This window comes from Lissotriton vulgaris, chromosome 6 (assembly GCF_964263255.1).
Source record: "Lissotriton vulgaris chromosome 6, aLisVul1.2, whole genome shotgun sequence".
In the NCBI taxonomy this organism is placed as follows: Eukaryota; Metazoa; Chordata; class Amphibia; order Caudata; family Salamandridae; genus Lissotriton; species Lissotriton vulgaris.
The window spans coordinates 938,494,657-938,517,618 of NC_141694.1; the positions used below are offsets into that span (position 1 = coordinate 938,494,657).

A 22,962-nucleotide genomic window follows, 5' to 3' on the forward strand; every position below is an offset into this window, starting at 1 on the left:
TTTTTGGTAAATACACGAAACGTTTTTTTTTCAAAATAGTATGTATAAATGGTCTTAATACTTTTTTATTGACTGGCCTGAGCAGACTGCTCTCACACTGACATTTCAGAAAATTACATAGGTTTGAGGTGATGTGTGTGAGAGCGTGCTACATAAAGTTGACTTGTGCTGAATGCTTCTAAGGTGTGTGTTGATGTGATGAGAAGAATAATTTGCCAGCTATATAGTTCCTGTCTTGTGCCATGTTCTTTTGGATGCCAAAAGACCTGTCTAACATACTCGGTTGGATTTGAGAGAATTGTATAGGTCACCATACAGAGTAACAAGGCTGAGTTCCTTTATAAAGGGTTGGAACTATGAGATGAATCGAAATTTGCCTAGCTTAGTAACGGTAAGTTTCAATTCTATTACGGACACGGAGGCGAGGATTATGCTTTTTCCCTTCTTCGCTGTTTATTAACAAAACAATCAGCAGCCAAAAAAGCATCAATATAAGCCTTATACCTCAGAACAAAGGATATAGAGGCTACCATAACTCTGGAAAATTCAGAAAAAACTACAAGACCCATGGTCTGCAGCAGAACAGTCCGCAATATAGTCCTTCATTAGTGTCCATGGCATCTAGACAGGACGTCCCTCCTATGACCACTTCCTCTTTCTTCGCGCGAGTCACGCTTCAATTTCACTGGTCTTGTTTTGCACCATTGTTACCTTAACAAAAAACATACAACAGCATCAGCGGTTTGTAAAACCAAACGATCCAGATCAGGCAGTTAATCACCAGTACTATAACAACACGTCTCATCAAATACCACTGGAAAACCTGCGTACTTACTGCATTACGGGAGGGATCGCCTCCATCGGTGGCCGGGAGGGATAATCCTCGCCTCCGTGTCCTTAATAGAATTGAAACTTACCGTTACTAAGCTAGGCAAATTTCGATTCTATGTCAGGACCGGAGGCTTCAGATTATGCTAGTTTAAAGCTTACTTACCACCAAATGCGCTATATCCACCACCGGTTTGATCCAGGGGATCCAGGTCCCGTCGAAGACACCAGCGGGACCATTTATTCCAGGCGGAGCGATACCGCTTTGCTGTGCTACCTGCCCAGGCCTTTGAGAGGAAACTCTCAGCAGGTTCCGAAAGGCCTGGGAGCGACCAGCGTCGCCTGAAAGCCTCCATGCCATGAGGCGGAGAGAGCTCTGCATGATAAGATGGCGCGGAAACCGGGGGAGTAGGATTGGAGAATCCCAAGAAAGTTCCAGAAGAACCGGAAACCAGACTTGAGATCTCCACCAGGGAGTCACCATAACCATGTCCGCTCGCTGGCGGCAAAGATGGGCCGCCGCTCTTAGCACCATCGAGAACGGCGGGAAGGCAAATGACTGCTCCTGACTCCAATCCTGGAGAAAAGCATCCGTGGCCTCCGCGAGAGGGTCCGGCCTCCAGCTGTAAAAACGCGGGAGCTGGTGGTCCAGACGGGATGCAAAGAGGTCCACTGAAAACGGGCCCCACTGCGTGTTCAGCCACCTGAAAACCTGCGAGTCCAGCATCCACTGACTGGAATCCCGCAAGTGCCGGGAGTGCCAATCCGCAATTTGGTTGTGTTGACCCGGCAAGTACTCCGCTGGGACCGAGATATGGCGAGTCAGGCAGTTCTCCCAAAAGACATTCGCTAAGTCCGCCAAGGCTTTGGAACGAGGGCCGCCCAGGTGGTTGACGTAGCGGACTGCGGAGATGTTGTCCATCCGAAGTAGGACGCAGGAGCGGGCCGAACCCTGTGTCCAACAGCGCACCGCGAAGGACCCCGCCAACAGTTCTAAGCAGTTGATATGCAACTCCTGCTCCTCGGACGACCAGGCGCCGCCTGTGGAGAACTCTCCACAACGGGCGCCCCAGCCGGCCCTGCTGGCGTCTGACTGACCAAGTCTGGCACTGGCCCGAAGATCGCCCGGCCGTTCCAAGCTTCCATATGGGTCAGCCACCAGGCCATTTCCTCCTTCACCTCGACTGATAGGGGAACCACCTGATCGTACGTTAGTCCCAGACGGAGATGATGCGCCTTGAGGCGCTGAAGGGCCCTGTAGTGAAGGGGACCCGGAAAGATTGCCTGAATGGATGAGGAAAGCAATCCTACCACCCGGGCAATCTGCCGGAGCGATGTGTGGGATCTCGAGATCGTCTGACGCTGAAGATGGCGAATCTTTCCCATCTTCCTGGAAGGAAGGCTCAGGGTGCGCTGCACCGAGTCCACAGTAAAGCCGAGGAACACCACTGTCTGAGAAGGGGAGAGAACTGACTTTACGCCGTTTATCACAAATCCCAGCCCCTGGAGCAAGGATACCGTCTGTTGAAGTTGAAGGCTCAACTTTTTGGGACACTGTGCCATCAACAGAATGTCGTATAAATAGACAATCATCCGAATTCCTTGGCCCTGCAAGAGTTCCACAGCCGGATGGAGTAGCTTGGTGAAGCACCAAGGCGCCGATGAAAGACCGAATGGAAGGGCGGTAAACTCGAAAATCTGACCCATCCACTGGAACTGAAGAAAACGACGATGCGGTGGGTGAATAGGAACCACTAAGTACGCATCCTTGAGGTCCAGACGGACCATCCAGTCGTTCGGGAGGAGCACATCCCGCAAGAGATGGATCCCCTCCATCTTGAAATGCCGGTAAACCAACCACCCGTTTTCCACCATCTACTTTGTCCACCAGAAACAAGTTGCTCAAAAACCCGGCCGGATGCCGTGTTGAATGACAAATGGCCCCTTTGCGCAACAGGTCTGCGACCTCTTCGTCGACCAGTTGCGCATCCGCTTGAGAGAAAAACGATAGGGTGTGGAGGTCTGTCTTGGCATGGCCGATCGTAAAACTCTATGTGAAAGCCGCGGACGGTCTGTAAGACCCAAGCGTCCGACGTGATTCCGGCCCATGCCTCTGGAAACAGGGCTAACCTCCCCCCAATGCGGACACTGTCTGCCGATATAACACTCACCGTTTGAATTGTTTCCACCGGCATTCTTGAATCCACCACGCCCTCGAAAGCGCTGTCCTCTGGTGGGATAGAAGGTATTGTAGTTCGCGGAGGCATTAAATTGTCCTCTTCCGGAGCCTTGATTTCTGTTGGCAGGTTGTTGACCACCACGGCCGGTCGTGCGGCCCCCACCGCGACCGGCCCCCCTGGAGAAACGCTGTTGGAAAACCCTCGTTATACTTGACTGGGCCCTATCAAGGGACGTAAAGGTAGAGACAAACTTTCCTAATTCTTTGATGAAGGGGTCCCCGAAAAGGCCCCCTTGGGCCACCGCCCCCGCTTCCGAGGAGGCAAAGTCTCCCAGTTTCGGGTCAAGCTTAATGAGGAGAGACCTCCGGCGCTCGGTGGAAAGGGTGCAATTGGCGCTCCCCAGAAAAACCACTACTCTCTGTGCCCAGTTGGACAGGACATCAGGGGAAATGGCCGCACCTGACACTTTCGCTTCCTCCGCCATGTCCAGGATCTTAGTTATGGGACCTATGGCATCCAGAAGCTTGTCCTGACAGGAGCGCCAGGAACGATCAATCCCCTTGCGAGGATCTTTAACGAACTTCGCCAAAAAAGTGGCCATTTTAGGGTCTAGCTCGGGAGTAAGGGCCACTTTCCCCTCCAAAGTGGGCCTAGGACACTCCCCGCGCAGACAGCTCCTTGCGTCCTTCTCAAGGGGCTTGCGTAGGCGCCCTACGATGAACTTCGCCACTTTCTCCCCCGGTGTCCAGGCAGCCGACCGCGGATGCATTATTTCATCCGGGTCTAGCATGCCCGAACTATCCTGGGGTAGCTCAGTGGCAGAGCCCGAAGGCCGCCAAGAACGCACCGACCCATCTTCATCGTCAGTGTCCTCCGGGGAAAACCCTCCAGGGGACAAGGGCGCCGTCCCTAAGGACCCCGAAGGGCCCGGGGCCTGTGGGGGCGCAGGGGTAGTTGTGGTCGCCTTGGCTAGAAATGCGTCACGCAGTCGCTCGCAGGCGTCCCTGTCTACACCCTGCGACGCACCAGCAACCCCTTCCTTACACTTTTTCTTAGGGGCTGGGGGGGAACCCTCCCCAAGGGACGGCATAGAGCCAGAGGCCCCCAAATGTGCTTGCGTCACTCTCTCACACTCCTGGATAATGCGTGCAGAGAGACGTTCTTCCATAGGTCCTACGATCTCTGTCACGCAGCGGTATATGGAACTATCCACCGCTGTATAAAACTCCTCATCATTTAAATACTGATGAGACTCCTCCTCTTCGTAATATTCGTCCTGGTCCATCTCTCTCTATAGTTCAACCCAAGCACCTCTTAATATAAGGAGAGAGGGGGGAGGAGCACAGGAGCAGGACAACAGGTAGTAGCCTGTTAAAATTATATGTGACAAAGCAACTCTGTCGTATTTTTGGGCCCGGTGGCACCGGGATATAATGGCGGGCACCCAACCCACAGCCCGCTGACCCTCAATAGGACCGGGTCACTGCTGCCTCCCTGCGCGCTGCTGAATTAATTATTAGCAGGAAGCAAGGTGCCCAAGCAGGAGAAACGCCCGTAGGCGGCAACGCGGCAAAGCCGCTGTACAGACCCCCAGCGGGGAGTATTTTATGAAAAATCTGGGGCTATACAGACTCAGACGAGCTGAGCGTCACAGTGAGGCAGCGGGGCAGGTTCCGTCGGTTCGTTCACCTCAGCGCGGTCTCCCTGAAGAGAAAGCCGCGCTGAGGTGAACGAGACGCTCTGGCTCCCCCTAGCGGTTGGAGGCGGCTGCGAAACACAGGGAAAGTCGCGTGAAGAGCAGCGAATGCTCCCGGGACCAAAGGGGCTCTGAAAAGCAAAGAACAACAACCCCTAATGAAGCGTACAAGCTTTAAATACACAACACCTTCAAACTACCCCACCAAGAGAACCCAGTGAGGAGAGAGACAAAAAAAACACTTAACTGGCTGCGAAGCAGCTAAGAAAGAGGAAGTGGTCATAGGAGGGACGTCCTGTCTAGATGCCATGGACACTAATGAAGGACTATATTGCGGACTGTTCTGCTGCAGACCATGGGTCTTGTAGTTTTTTCTGAATTTTCCAGAGTTATGGTAGCCTCTATATCCTTTGTTCTGAGGTATAAGGCTTATATTGATGCTTTTTTGGCTGTTGATTGTTTTGTTAATAAACAGTGAAGAAGGGAAAAAGCATAATCTGAAGCCTCCGGTCCTGACATAGAATTGCAATATCCTTATCATGTTTGCTAGGATGTCCTTTATAACATAGAATACATGATCTCTCCATCACATTTCCCATAAACAACTTAAAACCTAGCTTTTCCATTTGAAAAAGTGAGCGTATTTGCAAACATCAATAACATGAAACACATCAAAATCCTGTTGGATATTTGTTGCAAACAGATATTAGAAACAGTTAAATTCACGTTTCTTTATTTTTTTTTTAAAGCTGCAGTTGCTCGGTGTTTGAAGAAACATGCAGAAAGATTCTAGCTTTTCACTATTTTAGGAGTGCAAAATATAAATTAATTTTTGTATAATTGGCAACTGGGTGCATCACTATTCTCCCATTTATACACAGATCATATCCCATGTATTAAAAGTATATATCTGCACATAGGAAAGTGGAATTTGAAATGCTAAGATACTCAATATTATTCCATATTATATACTCTTTTGGAATTATGTGGTAATGTCTAATTAGTCTATGCTATTCATTTCTGTTAGTTATATTGTGATAGCCGACTAAAATGAACTTCAGAACCATATTGTAAACATGTCTGACGTTCTGTTACATATGTTCATTTGAATGTTGGGCAGTACTGCGGGTGAAAAGCAAACAGTATAGCAAATCAAGCTTTACAAAGCATGGCATCCCTGTGTGGTCATTTTGTTTTTGGTAAGACCTCATTAAGTAGGATTGTCTGATAACTGTCCTTTGACAAATGGCATCAGTCATTACAGAGTGTAATTAAAGTCTTGCAAAATAATTTAGCCCAATCATCACTTGTATCAAAACATCAAAACCGAACTTGCAGACAGCAAAATCTATATTTTTATGAGCAGTTATTTTACAATGTACATATGTTGCTCTAGTCTGTATGTTAACATTAAAACAGCATTGGCAAAATGAACATAATAAACATAATAATAGTACTAATGGATTCCAAAGCAGCTCTCATACATCAAAGACACAAAAAGAGCACTTGTAGATATATCGAGAAAAGAAACTAGACCAGAAAAACAGTAATTGATATACCTACCAGGTACACAACTTCAAAGACATATCCCAAATTTTGCATCATGTATGACAAAATAATTGTTTCAAAATTCAAGAACCCAACGTATTTTGGAGATCAAACCGTTTTTGAGCAGTTATTCATGATATCCTGGACTCTCATTTCCTGGGAAAGAATAAGGAATTACACACTTTTCTAACCTGAAAGGCACCCCAATACAATCCATATGTACTCAAAACGTCTCTGAACTCTGACAACCATAAAGTCTATCCCTCCCATCTAGGAATAGTGTTTTGTAGGGATGATTTGACACACCAAAACGACCCCAGCCAACCAATTTGCCCGCATAGAATGTAAAAACGATCCTATCTGTTAAACCCTGTGCCAAATGCCAAAGTACCTTGGATAAAAGCAATGCCTCCTTCATTGCTGATGCTGTGCCAAATGAACTTACATGTTCATTATACTACTATATAAACCATGTCTTACTGTTAAAGGTACAGAAAAATACAGATCAGTAGCACACAGATGCTTTTTTGCTAAACTGATAGAAATTGCTGACTACATTTTATTGTGAGATTGTAATAAAACCAATACATTTGAGATTAAATGCCAGGCCTTGTTCCTTCCATTGTGACTGAATATATCCTATTTTCAAATATAGATGAACGGAGAACAAAGACAGCTGCTTTAATTCTGTTAGACCTCTCAGCTGTATTTGTCATCGATCATCCCCCAACACAAATGACCGATCTGCAGTATTTGGGTATCCATGGCAGAGTTTTGGATTGCATACCTTCATTACTTATCAAATGCATTTCCACCTCAATACTGATCTTTGATCAGGGCTCTTTTACCCTCATTTCAACAACTATTTTAGCCCTCTGCTCTATGAATTCAGCTCTTTGGATATACATTTTTCAATTAGGCAAATGGGGTATTCATCATTTTCACATTCCAGAACTTCAAGTGAAACTAAATTGCCCAGGTTTGCAGCCAGCCTTTTAACAATCAAAGTCTGGACAGTCTTGGAATCAATTCAGAAACAAATCCTCGCAGTCGAAAACTGACTGCCTCTACAAGAGCTCTCTGAAAAGGATCAAAATTATTCAACAGGTTACTCTAAACCAAATTTCCCCCAAAGAGTTTATTCCACAGCCTGTCTTCTACATTTGCTCCTATATTCTAAACAAACTGCAAAAAGTACAAATCAGGGGAGTGGCTAGCCAAGATGGCTGAGTGAGTGTGATCTACCTAGGCTCCCTAGCAATCTGTATTAAAGTTAATAAAAGAACGCGTAAGGAAGCAAGTTTCCTCACTGCAATACTGGTGTTTGCTGTGGAGAAGAAAGTTAATAATAAACAACAGAAGATGCACGTGCTGCTAATGAATTGACTGCCCTATTTTTGGCTAAACATCAGAGATGAAACAAATGTTTATTTCGATCACCAAGTATCGTTTTTTTATTTTATTTGGATTTAAGTCATTTATTCATTTTTTTATTTGGAAAATTAAATTTTAACCAATTTCATTTTTTAAGACCTTATGTACAACATAACAACACATAACATATATTCAAATGTATATTTTCAACTAGAGAATTAGAACAAACATATCAACATGATTCCATTCATACAGTCAGTCATACAGCTTTCACACCACACTATGTACAAAATATGTACAGACAAGTAAACAAGAAAATATGTGAATTATTTCCAAATTGTAATCAGGTAGATTACAATAAAGCCATAAACATTTATATTTTGCAACAATCGCTTGATATTTTTCACAGTTTATGATTTTTGTTAGGCTTATAGAGTCTACTCGTTTCGAACTCAAATGAATACTGAGTTCTCATCAGGACCCAAGTCTGTGAAAGAAAAAAAGAAAAGCTTGTTGGTTTGCCATTTGCTCTAATGCTACTCTGCCTTTTTCTACTGCAAGCTCTTGCCTCTTACCTCTCAATTAGTTCGAGACCAGAAGACGTGTGGATATATCCAATAGAACAACCATCTATTATAGGAAACATATAGCACACCATCAGGTAATTAGTTATATCTGTTTGTCACACACCATACAGCCATGCACCTCTCAATAAGCTTACTTGATGTAGATGGCCGGATCCAACGTGGGAGTACGAGGACCGTGTCTTGTGATCTGTGTTTCTGTAAGGACAAGGGGGCGGGTGAGTCCTCGCGGTAATAGTGGAGCATGAATGTGGGTTTTACAGAACCGGGTTAGTACTTACCTTGATGTCGGTGAACAGGTTTGTTTTCAAAGTTATGGCCTGCGCCGGTACTTCTGAAAAGAAATGGGAAGTATCCGTGAGATACAGATCGCGGGGAAGCCCATGTTGGTGTTTATCGTGAGTGATCCGGTGAACAGAGCCGAGGCTCTTACCTCCGTTAATGCGCGTCAGTCTGAAACGGTTTTCCGTGAGTTCTACTCGGCGTCCTCCCTGTCCAATGCTCCCGGGTCCGCAAAGGATCATGGGGCATGTAGTTTTTGGGCCGCTTTCCATGCTTTTAAATACCATGTAATGAAATGAGCCAGGGAGGTACAATTCCCCAAACTAGGGAATATCAATTGAGCATCTGTGTGAAAAAGACATACCCAGTACTTCTGGAGAAAGATTTAAGAAATTACTGCTGTCTTGTGGGGCGCGATGTTGGGAGACCCAACTGGGTTTGCTACAGTCCTTTTTTATGAATTGTGGTACTTGAAGTATTAGCTTGTCTGGTAAATGTCCCAGGTTCAAGTTGAGTAAAGATGTGTGGCCAATATCGGGCAGGAGGCAAACCAGATGTGTCTGTGATCCCGAATACCGTATAGTATTGGTATAATCATTCCCGTTGTCAGGGAGACGCGTTCTTGTTGTATTCCTGATGTCATACGGGCTTAGAAACAGATCTCAATATCTGTATTTGTTTAAGTTAGGTGTGAGTCAGATATAATCCAGGGATGATCCAGAAATTAGCCTATTTCCTTTTTTGTCCGAAGGAGCTGATTCAGAGTTTGAACATTTCTGACATCGCGTTCAATCCAGAGAAAGCTGTATTGAATTTGACAATTAACATCGCTTCCATTTTTGTTAATTTGGCGTCTAAGTTTCCACCTCTGGCATAATTTTCAACTTTTGCAATGACTGTCCAACTTAGATCAATGTCTTTGTGTTGTTTTTCCCGCCAATGATTCATTAGAGGTGCTGTTACCACGTTGTTGCGGATTCTTGATTTATGTTGCTGTATTCGGAGGCGAACCTCTTGGTTTGTTTTACCAATATATGCCAGATTGCAGGGGCATATAATTCCATACAGCACGTAGCGTGATTTACACGTCGAAAAGCTGTCATGTTTCCAACTCATTTGATTATGTGTAAACACTGCTCCTTCCATCGTGGTGTCACAACATGTACATGTTCCACATCTATGATGTCCCCGAATTGGTGGTAAATTTAACTAGTCCGTAAATTAGGATTTTTTATTTTTAGGCAATGCAGCTCTAATCAATTGATTGGTAACACTATGATTCTTGACCCAGCCAGGATCTTCTGCTCTCCAGTGCTGCACGTGTAGCGTCATTTTGTTCGCTGTTAAAATGATGCCAGAGATAATTAGCCCAGGCTTCTTTGGTCAGATAAGAGTTGATTCCGGGGGCCCTTAGGTTCTGTAAACTGTTCACTGTGCGCCAAAACCTGGTGCTGTTTTTGGCTTTTGCATCATATGGAAGATTGGCACATGCCTTATCTGCATTTCCTCGATTTGCTAGCCGGATGAATTTCTTCTCACTCATTTGAGTGTTATCGACTGGACCCTTTTGACGAAGGTTTCGTACTACTCTGTTTATTTCTCTTTTTATTCTCCTTAATTGGGTCAATTGTGGTGTTGAGAGTTGGTTTCTTTGCATGCTAAATGGCATGAAATGAGTCCTCTGTTGGACATTTACTCCTGATGTTGCACTTATCACTTTTTTTGAGTGAGCAGCCCCAAGACTTTTAGTGAATTCTGCCCAGCTTATTAAGCTGTTTTTGTTTGGCAGCTTGTTTTCCTCCCACAAGATTTTTGCCTCTGCCAATAATTCTTTCAGATTGCGTGTTTTGCATTCGATTCTTTTGCAATTGGCTGTATACACTGCGCCTGGGCCCCCTACTTCTTGGGTAGGTGCTGTCCTGTGTACTTTAATGTAAACATAGATATTGAAGTAAAGGTGTAATCTATAGTTGTGTTTGTTAAAGCGTTGTGAATAGTTGGTGCTGGCGGGCGATCTCCCAGGAAACGTCTATTTAGTGCTACCAGGCTCAAATTTTCTAAGTCCCTTGGAAGTTCTTTAGCTGGCCTAGTTTGTTTGGCCCACTTACAAACTTCCTGGTGCAGAATCCAGAATATAGTACGCAGAATGTCACCAGACATAAATATTGTGTCGTAAATGTTGTGGTTTAAAATACCACCACATTGAAGTGACTACCAGACAATCTACAATCAATGGGACAACACATTTGCAAACCACTTTTAGGACACTATTCACATCAGTTGAGAATTTTTCGCTAAAATTCTGATGTACAAACTATACAAATGGCAAAGATCTCCATCATTCACACATTACTACACATACTCTTGACATGATATTTTCAGAAAATATCCAATATGAACTATTAATAAACAATACTTTAGGGGTTCCTGCCAAAGCCAACCCTACTAAACATTACCAAACTGTGAGAAATACATTATTGGTTGTCTAGGGTGGGAGCCCTGATCAGGCAGCAACCACAGTCCTTATTAGGATAAGGCACAAGCAAATTCTAAATTAACCTGTGCTCAACCCCTTGGAAGCTTGTCACAGAACAGTCAGGATTACCTTTGAGGCAATGTGTACAGTTTTTGTGCAATACTTCAAACAGTAAACCAGTGAAAACACCACAGAAGGAGATCCTTATGAGGTTAGAAATAAAGAGCTGAACTTAATAAATAAAATGACCAATAAAACTAAAATTCAATCAGTGGAATCCGAGTTCTGAATTTATGAAGAGTAAAGTGTAAAAGAGCGCTTAAAAGCATAGCGCACCAAATGCAGCTATCTTGTTGTGCTGGACTGGGTCAAGTAAAAACTTCAGTACAATCGCAATGGTGCGCAGCCCGTACACAGCCCAAGATTAGTCCAGCTGAAGTTTTACCTTCTTATTTTTTGTGCCAAGACTCCCATTCAAATTGGAGAGGGCCACAGGGAACAACCAAAGCGTTGTCGGAGTCTCTAGGCATGGCGCAAAGAGCAGGCTTGGCAAAGTAGATCGGCAGGATGGAGCTTCACGCCGGTGGTCCCCCGCAAGCAGTAGATGCTGATGTGTGAAGAGACGGACTGGCAGTGACTTGGGATGATTTTCAGTGTGAACAGCATGATCTCTGTGCAAATGGGCTTGTTCAGAGTTGCAAAGGTTCAAAAAGCTTGATTTAAGCATGCTGAGCCACATGAAGGCCCAGGGCCTGAGGGGACCAATATGGGGGTCAGAAACTCCCTGCAGCTGGGTCGAGGTGCTGGTTGAGGAGCCTTTTATGTCCCTGAGGCTCAGATCTGAGGGGAGAGGATGTAGGTTTATGTCTAGAGTGATTGACCTCAAAGCTGAGGAGCTGGGTTTGAGTCTCTGCAACTAGCTCAACATCCTAGGTTTCTGGACAAATTAAGAAACTGGCGCACATGTAAAGTGCTCTGACACCTGAGATCTTCGGTTCTAGCTCGCGCTATATAAAACAAACAAAAAAAAAGATCCGGAGGCCAGCAGACTAGCCTTTTGAGTCACTCTGGGGTCCTTAGTTCAAGATGAAATTGCATATAAAGTTCATCTTCCTCAGGCAAGAGGGCAGCAGGCAGCAAGTCTGCAGAGCAGGCCGGCAGTTCCTTTAGAGCAAGAGTCCACCATAGTGGCAAACCTTTTAGCAGCAGAGTAGTAATTTTTTCCGGCAGAGTATCCATAGGTCTGGAAGTGTACTGAAGAGTTGATGTCTGAGATCCTACATTTATACCCTGGTGCCCTGGTTGTCGAAGCTGGGAGAAGCTTCTAGACAGTCACTTTGAAGAGCATTGACTTCCCTGCTCCCCTGCCCTGGCTTTAAGCTGACTAAAGTGACAATACACATTGTTAGGCCCTCTGTGTGAAGGCAGAGGACAGGCTATTCAGTTGTAAGTGGGGCTGCGCTTAGCTTCAACCCCAATCCTGCCAGCGGATGGCCCATCCGGGCACACCTAATCCCTCTTTTTTGTGACTGGGAGGAATTCACAAAGTCTGTCATACAAGGTAGGCTATTGGCACCAAATGGCCAAAGACAAAAAAAATCAACTTTCTACAAGTTTCATGAACAGGGGTTGGACCAATCAGCCGTCAGAAAGGCTAGGCCACTATAAACTTAGACAGACATGGAATTACCAATGCTGACAAACCTTTAACACATTTAGATGACTCTTTGTGATCATGCAAATTAATTCCTGCGACCACCATTTACTTTCAGGAGGATGATGATTTTCTTTGCTTTTGAGCCTTTCTCCAGATGCTCTTAATTGAACTGAGCACGCTGCTCTGTCAGAATCATTCCAGATAATAAATTTGTGTTGTTTAATTAAACCATTTACACAAGAATGTAGGTTCAATTGTGAAGGCCACTCAGTCAATAGGCTCCAAAGCAAAGACAAAAAATCTCATCTCCATGGTCCACTGAAAAAAGACTGATTCTACGAAGATGGAAGCTTGTGAAGGATGGTATAAAATATACCTCCCTGTCAACTTCCAGTCTTTATACAAATTGCATTAACACCCCAGGGTGAAGAAGCCAAACAAGCAGCAGCTAGTTGAATTGTGAAAATTGTCTCCGCTCCCAGTGGGTGATCAAATTTAGAACCATGATACATGTGTTTTTGTTGTCTGCACACAAGTTTACCTTTTTTTTTGTGTAAAGTCACATGTCGCAGTTATAAGCTTTGTTAAATGTTATGTTGAAAAAAAGGATCCGTGGATGATGGATCAAAAGAACCTAGCCAAGGACATATGGGTGCTTCACCAATTGGGTGGAAACCAACCTCTGTTAGCCGAAAAGAAACATTTCTTTTCTTGACTCCCCTCACTCACCCAGGGTTGCCTCTCGGTGACATGCTTCATCATTGGGGCCATCCCAAGCCTCTACAGCTTGGGGCATGCTACGACTTGCGGAGATACGTAGGAGCACTTATTTTGTGAGGATATGTGTAGTGCAGTGTAGGGGGAGTGGTGTAAGTGATATTTACAAATTGACCTAATCAGTGAGCCAAAGTTTTATTCTTGCTCCCAGTTGGCAAGGATAACAAGCATTGGCATAGCCAATAGGTCTCGCCTTTGGGACCTTATAAGTGTTTAGTTATGCAGCACAATAGCCTGTGGCATGACTAAACACTTATAAGGTCCCAAAGGCGAGACCTATTGGCTATGCCAATGCTTGTTAGCCAATGTGTCTCCCTCATTGCCACGAAAACCAATTGTGAATAAATATATATATATATATATAAAGATGTAAGAAACATGTGCTTTTACTCTCTAATAAACGCCATCTTTTTCTTTGGATTTATTTCTTTTTAGCATATTTAATTTGGTAAGTGTAATTGAGAATTATTGTGCAAAGTGTTCCCTGTATTTTTGTCGTAACCAGACACCACCGAAACAGCACTTCTGAATACAGGGATAAAGAACAGCACTTCTGATAAAGGGAGAAAGAACTAAAATCATGCCAAAAGATTTAACAAACAGGAAAATTAAAATGTATCATACAATAGTCATTTTATAGCTCCTTACTCCTACATGAAATAATCAGATTTTTAGGAGAGACGCATAGATCCAGGGCAGGTGTTTATATCCTGCCGTCCTAACGATTGAAACTAGATCTTACAAAGTGAATTTCTCCAACTGTATCAGGAATGTGCTACAGATGCACATCTACTGGGTACATCAGATACTTAGTGGTAATACTTGGTTTTCCTTTTCAGTAATTAAAATGGTGGTTTGAAGAGAAAACCCAGTCAGCTGCACCATCTTAAAGGTATTTCCATAACGTAGCAAAGTATTTGAAATTCATAACTTGAAGGCTTTTATTCAAACTTCAAAATTGCCTTAAGCTGGAAATTCTGTTTAAGTATTTTGAAGTGTGCCATATTTCATCTTAGTGAAACTCCGCAATTTGGGGGTAGAAACTCGGTAAAATGTCTGAACGTGTGACTCAACACTACACAAGCTTTAGAGACTAACGAAAGGCACACGCATTCCAAATAGATTTTGAGCAGCATGTCTGGTTGCTCAAACACCATGGGCCTCATTTATGAAAAGTGACGCATCGCTGCGTGAAAACAACGATGCGTCACTTTTCACTGCGCCCTCCTTGCGACACCAATGATGCGTCATATGTAATGTATGACCCATCATGGCGCAAGGCGTTACAGATACGTCAGTATTTCTGAATTATCTGTATGGCGCAAAAGTGACGCATTGCTGAAGTGTGTCACAAAAGTGACACAACTCCAGCAATGTGTCCTTTCACATGGGGCATGCCCCATGTGAAAGCGCCTGCGTCAGTCTTACGCCTGCTGTGAGGCAGGCGTAAGATTTGGACGCAACGGCGTCCTAAAAGTGGTGCAGTGAAATCTTATAGATTTCACTGCGTCACTTCTACGACCCTTTCTTACGTCAAAACGCCCCCCTTGCATACATTATACCTGGCGCAGGTATAATGTGGCTCAGGGGTTTACAAAGTGACGCATCTACCTAGATGCGTCACTTTGTAAATATGGCGCAACAAGGCGCATTTTTTACGCCACTGGTGCGTCACAAAAAGTGATGCACCGGCGGCGTAAAAGTGACGCGAGGGCTCATAAATGAGGCCCCATGAGCAGATCTCATTCGAGGGCGATGTGTTGTATGTTGCAAAATGTAAAACCTATATTTCCTCTTGCATTTATTCATCTTGACTGTTCAGTTTACTTCCACATCATCAACAAGCAGACCTCTGTAGCCATTGCTGACATAAGACTCCTCGGCTGGCTAACTCAGAAGTGGGATAGCAACTTGGTTACATAAGTAGAGGATGTAGCCTTACGGCTAGAGTCGTCGACTTTGAAGCTGGGAAACCGTGTTCATGTCTGCGATATTACCAAAATACAAACCTGGAACTTCACAGTATATGTTAATAAGAAATTCATCCATGCATCCATTTTTGGTGTAAGGAAGCTTTTTGGTAAAAAAAATAGAGCAACAAGAAGCATAATTCTGAAAAGAGTAGCAGAAGGTTGTGGTGTGATCGCATTTCTCTGGGATGCGCCAGTGATTTAATGTAAAATGAGCCCTGGCTGTGAAGGAGCCGCCGCTGGGGGGGAAAGGAATAAAGCCAGACAGATATGATGGCTCTGAAATGTTTGCCACCAGCCAGAGAGGAAGGGCATATGCTCGGTGCAAGAAAAGGGCACAAGCAGATCGGGGAAGAAAAAAATACACAATGTGTGTGGAACAGGCACAGGGTGGGAGAATAGATGGGGAAAGGAGAGGGGCGGGAGGAGAGTGAAGGCAGCTTCATGGATATGGTGATCAATGGGAAACAAAGCTTTTTAAGAACACGTTGCAAACACAACGCTAACAATACAACATATTTACAACAAGGGGTGGTGAGGGACAGAGTCTCTGAATTAAGCAGAAAACTCTCACCCAGTCAAGAGATCAGGGCTAGATCCAACACCGTTTTTTAGCTCACTGCACCATCCCAGTTTCAGAACATGGCTGTATGCAAATTAGTCTGTTCCTGTCCCAGTGCATGATGGGAACAGGGCAAACCAAACTACAAAAGCCAATTCTTACACTGGGAAGGAAACAAGCTCCCGGGGACCGGTTTCTGGCATTACAGCCGTCTTCAGCCCGGTTTGCTTGAATCCTGATGGTGCAATGAGCAAGGGACTAACATCTTATTATACCCTTCCACGCTTAGGGTGGACAAAAATATTTACAACAAGGGGTGGTGAGGGACGAAGACGGCTGAAATGCCAGAAACCGGTCCCCGGTAGCTTGTCTCCTTTCTGGTAAAGAATTGGCTTGGTAGTTTAGTCTGCCCTGTTCCCATGATGCACTGGGCCAGGGACAGACTGATTTGCATATAGCCAGGTTCTGAGCTGGGATGGGGCAGTGAGATAAATAACGGTGATGGATCAAGCCCTGATCTTTGGACTGGGTAAGAGTGGTCTGCTCAATTCAGACACTCTGTTCATCACCACCCCCTTTTGTGAATCGATTTTGGCCACTATAGGTGTGGCAGGGTATACTCAGACATGAGTCCCTTTCTCACTGTTCCATCAGGATTCAAGCAAGCCGGGCCGAAGACGGCTGAAATGCCAGAAACCGGTCCCCGGTAGATTGTCTCCTTTCTGGTAAAGAATTGGCTTGGTAGTTTAGTCTGCCCTGTTACCATGATGCACTGGGCCAGGGACAGACTGATTTGCATATAGCCAGGTTCTGAGCTGGGATGGGGCAGTGAGATAAATAACGGTGATGGATCAAGCCCTGATCTTTAGACTGGGTAAGAGTGGTCTGCTCAATTCAGACACTCTGTTCATCACCACCCCCTTTTGTGAATCGATTTTGGCCACTATAGGTGTGGCAGGGTATACTCAGACATGAGTCCCTTTCTCACTGCTCCATCAGGATTCAAGCAAGCCGGGCCGAAGACGGCTGAAATGCCAGAAACCGGTCCCCGGTAGCTTGTCTCCTTTCTGGTAAAGAATTGGCTTGGTAGTTTAGTCTGCTCTGTTCCCATGATGTACTGGGCCAGGGACAGACTGATTTGCATATAGCCAGGTTCTGAGCTGGGATGGGGCAGTGAGATAAATAACGGTGATGGATCAAGCCCTGATCTTTGGACTGGGTAAGAGTGGTCTGCTCAATTTAGACACTCTGTTCATCACCACCCCCTTTTGTGAATCGATTTTGGCCACTATAGGTGTGTCAGGGTATAATCAGACATGAGTTCCTTTCTCACTGCTCCATCAGGATTCAAGCAAGCCGGGCCGAAGACGGCTGAAATGCCAGAAACCGGTCCCCGGTAGCTTGTCTCCTTTCTGGTAAAGAATTGGCTTGGTAGTTTAGTCTGCCCTGTTCCCATGATGCACTGGGCCAGGGACAGACTGATTTGCATATAGCCAGGTTTTGAGCTGGGATGGGGCAGTGAGATAAATAACGGTGATGGATCAAGCCCTGATCTTTGGACTGGGTAAGAGTGGTCTGCTCAATTCAGACACTCTGTTCATCACCACCCCCTTTTGTGAATCGATTTTGGCCACTATAGGTGTGGCAGAGTATACTCAGACATGAGTCCCTTTCTCACTGCTCCATCAGGATTCAAGCAAGCCGGGCCGAAGACGGCTGAAATGCCAGAAACCGGTCCCCGGTAGCTTGTCTCCTTTCTGGTAAAGAATTGGCTTGGTAGTTTAGTCTGCCCTGTTCCCATGATGCACTGGGCCAGGGACAGACTGATTTGCATATAGCCAGGTTCTGAGCTGGGATGGGGCAGTGAGATAAATAGCGGTGATGGATCAAGCCCTGATCTTTGGACTGGGTAAAAGTGGTCTGCTCAATTCAGACACTCTGTTCATCACCACCCCCTTTTGTGAATCGATTTTGGCCACTATAGGTGTGGCAGGGTATACTCAGACATGAGTCCCTTTCTCACTGCTCCATCAGGATTCAAGCAAGCCGGGCCGAAGACGGCTGAAATGCCAGAAACCGGTCCCCGGTAGCTTGTCTCCTTTCTGGTAAAGAATTGGCTTGGTAGTTTAGTCTGCCCTGTTCCCATGATGCACTGGGCCAGGGACAGACTGATTTGCATATAGCCAGGTTCTGAGCTGGGATGGGGCAGTGAGATAAATAACGGTGATGGATCAAGCCCTGATCTTTGGACTGGGTAAGAGTGGTCTGCTCAATTCAGACACTCTGTTCATCACCACCCCCTTTTGTGAATCGATTTTGGCCACTATAGGTGTGGCAGGGTATACTCAGACATGAGTCCCTTTCTCACTGCTCCATCAGGATTCAAGCAAGCCGGGCCGAAGACGGCTGAAATGCCAGAAACCGGTCCCCGGTAGCTCGTCTCCTTTCTGGTAAAGAATTGGCTTGGTAGTTTAGTCTGCCCTGTTCCCATGATGCACTGGGCCAGGGACAGACTGATTTGCATATAGCCAGGTTCTGAGCTGGGATGGGGCAGTGAGATAAATAACGGTGATGGATCAAGCCCTGATCTTTGGACTGGGTAAGAGTGGTCTGCTCAATTCAGACACTCTGTTCATCACCACCCCCTTTTGTGAATCGATTTTGGCCACTATAGGTGTGGCAGGGTATACTCAGACATGAGTCCCTTTCTCACTGCTCCATCAGGATTCAAGCAAGCCGGGCCGAAGACGGCTGAAATGCCAGAAACCGGTCCCCGGTAGCTTGTCTCCTTTCTGGTAAAGAATTGGCTTGGTAGTTTAGTCTGCTCTGTTCCCATGATGCACTGGGCCAGGGACAGACTGATTTGCATATAGCCAGGTTCTGAGCTGGGATGGGGCAGTGAGATAAATAACGGTGATGGATCAAGCCCTGATCTTTGGACTGGGTAAGAGTGGTCTGCTCAATTTAGACACTCTGTTCATCACCACCCCCTTTTGTGAATCGATTTTGGCCACTATAGGTGTGGCAGGGTATACTCAGACATGAGTTCCTTTCTCACTGCTCCATCAGGATTCAAGCAAGCCGGGCCGAAGACGGCTGAAATGCCAGAAACCGGTCCCCGGTAGCTTGTCTCCTTTCTGGTAAAGAATTGGCTTGGTAGTTTAGTCTGCCCTGTTCCCATGATGCACTGGGCCAGGGACAGACTGATTTGCATATAGCCAGGTTTTGAGCTGGGATAAGGCAGTGAGATAAATAACGGTGATGGATCAAGCCCTGATCTTTGGACTGGGTAAGAGTGGTCTGCTCAATTCAGACACTCTGTTCATCACCACCCCCTTTTGTGAATCGATTTTGGCCACTATAGGTGTGGCAGGGTATACTCAGACATGAGTCCCTTTCTCACTGCTCCATCAGGATTCAAGCAAGCCGGGCCGAAGACGGCTGAAATACCAGAAACCGGTCCCCGGTAGCTTGTCTCCTTTCTGGTAAAGAATTGGCTTGGTAGTTTAGTCTGCCCTGTTCCCATGATGCACTGGGCCAGGGACAGACTGATTTGCATATAGCCAGGTTCTGAGCTGGGATGGGGCAGTGAGATAAATAGCGGTGATGGATCAAGCCCTGATCTTTGGACTGGGTAAGAGTGGTCTGCTCAATTCAGACACTCTGTTCATCACCACCCCCTTTTGTGAATCGATTTTGGCCACTATAGGTGTGGCAGGGTATACTCAGACATGAGTCCCTTTCTCACTGCTCCATCAGGATTCAAGCAAGCCGGGCCGAAGACGGCTGAAATGCCAGAAACCGGTCCCCGGTAGCTTGTCTCCTTTCTGGTAAAGAATTGGCTTGGTAGTTTAGTCTGCCCTGTTCCCATGATGCACTGGGCCAGGGACAGACTGATTTGCATATAGCCAGGTTCTGAGCTGGGATGGGGCAGTGAGATAAATAACGGTGATGGATCAAGCCCTGATCTTTGGACTGGGTAAGAGTGGTCTGCTCAATTCAGACACTCTGTTCATCACCACCCCCTTTTGTGAATCGATTTTGGCCACTATAGGTGTGGCAGGGTATACTCAGACATGAGTCCCTTTCTCACTGCTCCATCAGGATTCAAGCAAGCCGGGCCGAAGACGGCTGAAATGCCAGAAACCGGTCCCCGGTAGCTCGTCTCCTTTCTGGTAAAGAATTGGCTTGGTAGTTTAGTCTGCCCTGTTCCCATGATGCACTGGGCCAGGGACAGACTGATTTGCATATAGCCAGGTTCTGAGCTGGGATGGGGCAGTGAGATAAATAACGGTGATGGATCAAGCCCTGATCTTTGGACTGGGTAAGAGTGGTCTGCTCAATTCAGACACTCTGTTCATCACCACCCCCTTTTGTGAATCGATTTTGGCCACTATAGGTGTGGCAGGGTATACTCAGACATGAGTCCCTTTCTCACTGCTCCATCAGGATTCAAGCAAGCCGGGCCGAAGACGGCTGAAATGCCAGAAACCGGTCCCCGGTAGCTTGTCTCCTTTCTGGTAAAGAATTGGCTTGGTAGTTTAGTCTGCCCTGTTCCCATGATGCACTGGGCCAGGGACAGACTGATTTGCATATAGCCAGGTTCTGAGCTGGGATGGGGCAGTGAGATAAATAACGGTGATGGATCAAGCCCTGATCTTTGGACTGGGTAAGAGTGGTCTGCTCAATTCAGACACTCTGTTCATCACCACCCCCTTTTGTGAATCGATTTTGGCCACTATAGGTGTGGCAGGGTATACTCAGACATGAGTCCCTTTCTCACTGCTCCATCAGGATTCAAGCAAGCCGGGCCGAAGACGGCTGAAATGCCAGAAACCGGTCCCCGGTAGCTTGTCTCCTTTCTGGTAAAGAATTGGCTTGGTAGTTTAGTCTGCCCTGTTCCCATGATGCACTGGGCCAGGGACAGACTGATTTGCATATAGCCAGGTTCTGAGCTGGGATGGGGCAGTGAGATAAATAACGGTGATGGATCAAGCCCTGATCTTTGGACTGGGTAAGAGTGGTCTGCTCAATTCAGACACTCTGTTCATCACCACCCCCTTTTGTGAATCGATTTTGGCCACTATAGGTGTGGCAGGGTATACTCAGACATGAGTCCCTTTCTCACTGCTCCATCAGGATTCAAGCAAGCCGGGCCGAAGACGGCTGAAATGCCAGAAACCGGTCCCCGGTAGCTTGTCTCCTTTCTTGTAAAGAATTGGCTTGGTAGTTTAGTCTGCTCTGTTCCCATGATGCACTGGGCCAGGGACAGACTGGTTTGCATATAGCCAGGTTCTGAGCTGGGATGGGGCAGTGAGATAAATAACGGTGATGGATCAAGCCCTGATCTTTGGACTGGGTAAGAGTGGTCTGCTCAATTCAGACACTCTGTTCATCACCACCCCCTTTTGTGAATCGATTTTGGCCACTATAGGTGTGGCAGGGTATACTCAGACATGAGTCCCTTTCTCACTGCTCCATCAGGATTCAAGCAAGCCGGGCCGAAGACGGCTGAAATGCCAGAAACCGGTCCCCGGTAGCTTGTCTCCTTTCTGGTAAAGAATTGGCTTGGTAGTTTAGTCTGCCCTGTTCCCATGATGCACTGGGCCAGGGACAGACTGATTTGCATATAGCCAGGTTCTGAGCTGGGGTGGGGCAGCGAGATAAATAACGGTGATGGATCAAGCCCTGATCTTTGGACTGGGTAAGAGTGGTCTGCTCAATTCAGACACTCTGTTCATCACCACCCCCTTTTGTGAATCGATTTTGGCCACTATAGGTGTGGCAGGGTATACTCAGACATGAGTCCCTTTCTCACTGTTCCATCAGGATTCAAGCAAGCCGGGCCGAAGACGGCTGAAATGCCAGAAACCGGTCCCCGGTAGATTGTCTCCTTTCTGGTAAAGAATTGGCTTGGTAGTTTAGTCTGCCCTGTTACCATGATGCACTGGGCCAGGGACAGACTGATTTGCATATAGCCAGGTTCTGAGCTGGGATGGGGCAGTGAGATAAATAACGGTGATGGATCAAGCCCTGATCTTTAGACTGGGTAAGAGTGGTCTGCTCAATTCAGACACTCTGTTCATCACCACCCCCTTTTGTGAATCGATTTTGGCCACTATAGGTGTGGCAGGGTATACTCAGACATGAGTCCCTTTCTCACTGCTCCATCAGGATTCAAGCAAGCCGGGCCGAAGACGGCTGAAATGCCAGAAACCGGTCCCCGGTAGCTTGTCTCCTTTCTGGTAAAGAATTGGCTTGGTAGTTTAGTCTGCTCTGTTCCCATGATGTACTGGGCCAGGGACAGACTGATTTGCATATAGCCAGGTTCTGAGCTGGGATGGGGCAGTGAGATAAATAACGGTGATGGATCAAGCCCTGATCTTTGGACTGGGTAAGAGTGGTCTGCTCAATTTAGACACTCTGTTCATCACCACCCCCTTTTGTGAATCGATTTTGGCCACTATAGGTGTGTCAGGGTATACTCAGACATGAGTTCCTTTCTCACTGCTCCATCAGGATTCAAGCAAGCCGGGCCGAAGACGGCTGAAATGCCAGAAACCGGTCCCCGGTAGCTTGTCTCCTTTCTGGTAAAGAATTGGCTTGGTAGTTTAGTCTGCCCTGTTCCCATGATGCACTGGGCCAGGGACAGACTGATTTGCATATAGCCAGGTTTTGAGCTGGGATGGGGCAGTGAGATAAATAACGGTGATGGATCAAGCCCTGATCTTTGGACTGGGTAAGAGTGGTCTGCTCAATTCAGACACTCTGTTCATCACCACCCCCTTTTGTGAATCGATTTTGGCCACTATAGGTGTGGCAGGGTATACTCAGACATGAGTCCCTTTCTCACTGCTCCATCAGGATTCAAGCAAGCCGGGCCGAAGACGGCTGAAATGCCAGAAACCGGTCCCCGGTAGCTTGTCTCCTTTCTGGTAAAGAATTGGCTTGGTAGTTTAGTCTGCCCTGTTCCCATGATGCACTGGGCCAGGGACAGACTGATTTGCATATAGCCAGGTTCTGAGCTG

At 46.3% G+C, this 22,962-nt stretch overlaps 1 pseudogene; it reads right to left on the reverse strand.

Moving 5' to 3' along the window:
- Window positions 1-669: 669 nt before the first annotated feature.
- LOC147708231 (uncharacterized) lies at window positions 670-4,293 on the reverse strand (annotated as a pseudogene).
- Between the last annotated feature and the right edge of the window lie 18,669 nt (window positions 4,294-22,962).